We start from the raw sequence: 5,306 nt of genomic DNA on the forward strand, positions 1-5,306 counted from the left end.
TCCTTGAGAAGTAGTGCCGACTGGGCATCTGGTACTGGGGCACTGCGACGGACATAAGGTCTCGAAAATCCTCTGTGTCCACCAGGCGGAAAGGCAGCATTTCTGTAGCCAAGAGCTTGCAGATGGTGAAATTCAACCTCTTAGCTTTCTCATGGCTAGGAGGAAATGGTCTTTTACTTGTCCACATCTGAGGGACCGAGGGCTGGCTATTGTGCTTAGACGGGGTTGATAAGGGTGTCCCCGGCAAACTGCCGGTCTGTGAGGAAGATGCAGGCAGACATGTTAGGTTGCCTTGATCCAAAGGTGGTGCTATCGATGTCGGACAGCGCTCAACACCAGCTGGTGTTACCACCTCCAAAGAAAATGATGACCTGCCAATCACGCTGGCTGTTGCGGGTAAAGAGGTGGCAGGTCTGCGCCCCAAAACCGCTGTGACTGCTGTCCCCCCAGTCACAAAGGATGAAGAGGCTGCGGATGCACAAGATATGGCAGACGGTGGTTGGCCCGGCCGGCTAGGCCGCAATGTAGCACACTGAGCTTCCCACTGCAACTTATGCTTCATGTCCATGTGCCGGTTCATGCATGAAGTACTCAAACTATGTATTTTTTGGCCTCTACTTAGCTTTGGCTGACAAATGTTACAGATAACACGAGTTGGGTCATCTTTATCGATCTGAAAAAATGCCCAGGCTATGCAAGGCTTAGCACCCATGCGACCTGAAGAGCCACCACGACTTGTGGTGAGAGGCAGAGTTGTGTTTGAGTATGCAGTTGTTGACGTGCTTCCAGTACTACGTCTCTGTCCAGGAAGGCGCAACCTGACCTCGTCGTCACTAGCATCTTCCTCCACCTCCTCTGCTGACCTCATCTCTTGGCTGACTGTGGGTTGACAGTAAGTGGGATCTCCAACCTCATCATCATCACCCTGTGGGTTATCACACCCGTCGTCCTCAGAGCCAACCTGTTCCTGCCCTGACAAAAACTAAAGTTGTCGCTCCAATCAGGTATTTGAGTCTTATCATCGTCTTCCTCATTGTCTCCACCAACAGGAGTTACAGTTTGGGAATGAGGGTCTACATTATGGTCAGAACCTTCTGCGTCTGGTCCTGGATCCGACTCATAAAGATTCTGGGCATCAGTGCAGATCATTTCCTCGTCTGGATTCACAGAAGCGCTGGAGTCGACCTCTGATTCCCAGGCTATAGTATGAGTAAACAGCTCTGCAGACTCAACCATCTGTTCTACCTCATACTCAGACGGGCAGCTGGAGATTTGGGAGCTGTGAGGAAGCAAGTGCGATTTGGGTGACACCTTTGAGGACTGGAGTATTTGTGATGTTGAAGTTGATGTGGAGGAGAGCCCACTTAAAGGAGCACTTGATATCCGTTGAAGCACCTACTGTTTTTGTGCCTCATCTGGAATTTGTAGCGATTTTTATCACATTGTCCGCTAAAAGAAGTAGACATTTTAGTTTGGCTGGAAGATGGTCTTTCTTCTTCAGATGTTACTGTTGCTTTAACACCTACCCCACGGACACAACCTTTTTTCCCCTTCCCAACACGCCTATTCCCCTTTCCACCAGCAGCAGGCCTTTTTCCACTCATTTTGGTGGTTAACTAATTCACAACTCTAGAGTTGTTTGCACAAAAAAACAATGGATGGTAACCGAGCAGAGCTGAGTGGCCAAACTGTGGTATTAGGCCAAAACTATTGGCTGGGTTAGATGCAGAAAAAAATTATATTCAATTTGCAACCTGATGGAGGTCAGTATAGATGGACTAATACAACAAGTCCCACACACAGCTAGAAGCCCGATATTTTTTCAGAGGTAGATGCAGAAAAAAATATATTCAGTTTGCAACCTGATGGAGGTCAGTATAGATGGACTAACAGAGAAAGTCCCACACACTGCTAGAAGGCCAAATATTTTTTCAGAGCTAGATGCATACAAAAAATTATTTTGAATTTGCAACCTGATGGAGGTCAGTATAGGTGGACTAATTGAACAAGTCCCACACACTGCTAGAAGGCCAAATATTTTTTCAGAGCTAGATGCAGAAAAAAATTATATTCAGTTTGCAACCTGATGGAGGTCTGTATAGATGGATTAATAGAACAAGACCCACACACAGCTAGAAGCCCAATATTTTTTCAGAGGTAGATGCAGAAAAAAATATATTCAGTTTGCAACCTGATGGAGGTCAGTATAGATGGACTAATACATCAAGTCCCACACACAGCTAGAAGCCCAAATATTTTTTCAGAGGTACTGTAGATGCAGATAAAAATTATTTTTAATTTGCAACCTGATGGAGGTCAGTATAGATGGACTAATAGAGAAAGTCCGACACACTACTAGAAGGCCAAATATTTTTTCAGAGCTAGATGCAGAAAAAAATTATATTCAGTTTGCAACCTGATGGAGGTCAGTATAGATGGATTAATAGAACAAGACCCACACACAGCTAGAAGCCCAATATTTTTTCAGAGGTAGATGCAGAAAAAAATATATTCAGTTTGCAACCTGATGGAGGTCAGTATAGATGGACTAACAGAGAAAGTCCCACACACTACTAGAAGGCCAAATATTTTTTCAGAGCTAGATGCAGAAAAAAATTATATTCAGTTTGCAACCTGATGGAGGTCAGTATAGATGGACTAATACAACAAGTCCCACACACAGCTAGAAGCCCAAATATTTTTTCAGAGGTACTGTAGATGCAGATAAAAATTATTTTTAATTTGCAACCTGATGGAGGTCAGTATAGATGGACTAATAGAGAAAGTCCGACACACTACTAGAAGGCCAAATATTTTTTCAGAGCTAGATGCAGAAAAAAATTATATTCAGTTTGCAACCTGATGGAGGTCTGTATAGATGGATTAATAGAACAAGACCCACACACAGCTAGAAGCCCAATATTTTTTCAGAGGTAGATGCAGAAAAAAATATATTCAGTTTGCAACCTGATGGAGGTCAGTATAGATGGACTAATACAACAAGTCCCACACACAGCTAGAAGCCCAATATTTTTTCAGAGGTAGATGCAGAAAAAAATATATTCAGTTTGCAACCTGATGGAGGTTAGTATAGGTGGACTAATAGAACAAGTCCCACACACTGCTAGAAGGCCAAATATTTTTTCAGAGCTAGATGCAGAAAAAAATTAGATTCAGTTTGCAACCTGATGGAGGTCAGTATAGATGGACTAATAGAATGATTCTATGCCCAAAAGATTTTACTTCACTAGGTGCAGTAAAAAAATTGGTATTCTATACACAGGTGGTATATCTTGCAACACAGATAGGCTACTCCACTGACTAACACACTCTGTAATAGGCCAAAAAGGATTAGCTTTGCTAGATTCAGCCAAATGCTGTGAAAAAAACTTGCACAGCACTGGCACAGACCTGCCTGGCAAAAACTGATAGGAACTGATGTAACCTAGTCCTGAAAAGGACTCCAATTACAATTAGTCTTTACTCCCACAACCTATCTATTTAAGAGCACAGACCTGCCTGATAAAAGTCGTAGGAAATGCTGTAACCTAGTCCTTAAAAGGACTGCAATCACAAGTATTCCCTACTCCCAAGCTATCTGTATATTTGTGCGAAAATTGGCTTGAAATTAACAAGGTATAGCGCACACAGCAACAGCGGTGCCGTCTAACACGCAGCTGCAGCAGTGAGAAAATGGTGGCGACGGGGAAAATGGCTTGGTCTTATAGGGCAAGGACATGTGACATACACTGCCAATGACACATGCCCTTGCTTGTGTGAAAAAAAGCACTTCGCTCCGTGTGTGCGCTGCTGATAGGCTGACAGATTGCACCTCCCCACTGTAAATGCGGGAAAGAGAAAAAAAAATGGAGATCTTCATTGTTCCTGCAGAGATCCATCCCCTGCCCCTCCCCCCACCCCGCTGTACACTCAAACTGCGTATTAACATTAATTTTCATCATTACTGAGAAAAAATCCAGTTATGATTTTGGTGCACGAACAGTTATCGAACATAACCTCGAACAGCCGAATTTTTCTCAAATTGTTCGTGTTCGCCGAACGGCTCGAACACCGCCCAAAACAGCTCGAATTTGAGATTGGCGAACAGTTCGAGTAGAACAACCCTCATCTCTACTTCTGATCACCGTGGGCCTCCAGCATTGTTGCTTCTTTACTTTTAATACTAGGCTCCTTTTCACCAGGACCAGCGTCTCCCGCGTGGCTGGAGGCAACCACCGGTAACCCCAAGCAGAAGACCTTTGCAGGCAACACGACCCTCCCCCCTGAAGAGCAGCTCAAAGTCATTGGCAACCATCTCACCCTCTTCCTTCATTCACCACTGGACGTCTCGCTCCGCCCCCAAGTTACGGGTCCAGCTTGCTCTTTCTGTCACATTACCGCAATGAAGGGTTTAGCCTGCAGGAGACCCTGTGCCGAGACATTTTTGAAGACACCTGATGCGGCGGGTGAATCACTGCTAAACAAGCCACACCTGTAGGGACGGCACAGCCTTTGCATGGACCCTTCGGAGCCCGCCGAGTCACGGCCAGATTGCTCGCCACCAAGCGATCCTGAGAAAGGCTTGCCGGGCGATGGATGGAGCAGCGTCTACTGGCCATACCACCTTGGATACGCCTGATCTTGTCTGATTTTGGAAGCAAAGCAGGGCTGGGCTTGGACAGTACTTGGATAGGAGACCTCCTGGGAACACCGTGTGCTGTAGACCATTTTGATGACGTTTTGCCCTACTGCCCAGCTCGGCTAGCATGGAACGGCGCCTTGCCGGGCACCGACCTTAAGTAACTTAGATGATGGAAGCCCCAAGGCCTCTGAGCCAGTTAGCAGCTAAGTACGCTACCCCGCCGCCTTCACGCAGGTCTGACACCGAGCTCCTTGCCACGGCTAGGAGTGTTTTTTGACTCCGCAGCTTGCCGTGTGGAAATGATGGCATTAAAAGCATCCGGGGCCGTGAAGGGGCCAGGCTTTCAGCAGGTGCCCAGGGAAGGTTTTGGATGCTGGCCGCCTAGCGAGGGCCAGCAGAAGTAACATGTTTCTCTGCAAAGAAGCTTGTGTAACCAAGCCAGATGGCTGACAAAGAGCTAACCTCAGTGCAAGCAAGGTGCGGAAGGAATTGGGGAGGGGGGGGTGATTCCTGCTAGGGACCTGAAATCATAAAACAGGCAGGAGAGTCTGACGCATGGTGACGGAGAGGTTGTAGAGGCAGATAGGGGGTGTTGTCAGGTGCGAGCACGTGTGCATGCTGGCTTGTGTGTGAGAGTGCGTTTCCTAGGTGTGGCGCGCTGCAG

At 46.5% G+C, this 5,306-nt stretch overlaps 1 pseudogene; it reads left to right on the top strand.

Annotated features, from left to right (window-relative positions):
- Positions 1-4,606: 4,606 nt before the first annotated feature.
- Positions 4,607-4,726, top strand: LOC141269756 (5S ribosomal RNA; annotated as a pseudogene).
- Positions 4,727-5,306: the final 580 nt, after the last annotated feature.

Source organism: Phyllobates terribilis, unplaced genomic scaffold (assembly GCF_046119375.1).
Source record: "Phyllobates terribilis strain yellow unplaced genomic scaffold, ASM4611937v1 Scaffold_4__5_contigs__length_816908805, whole genome shotgun sequence".
Lineage (NCBI taxonomy): Eukaryota > Metazoa > Chordata > Amphibia > Anura > Dendrobatidae > Phyllobates > Phyllobates terribilis.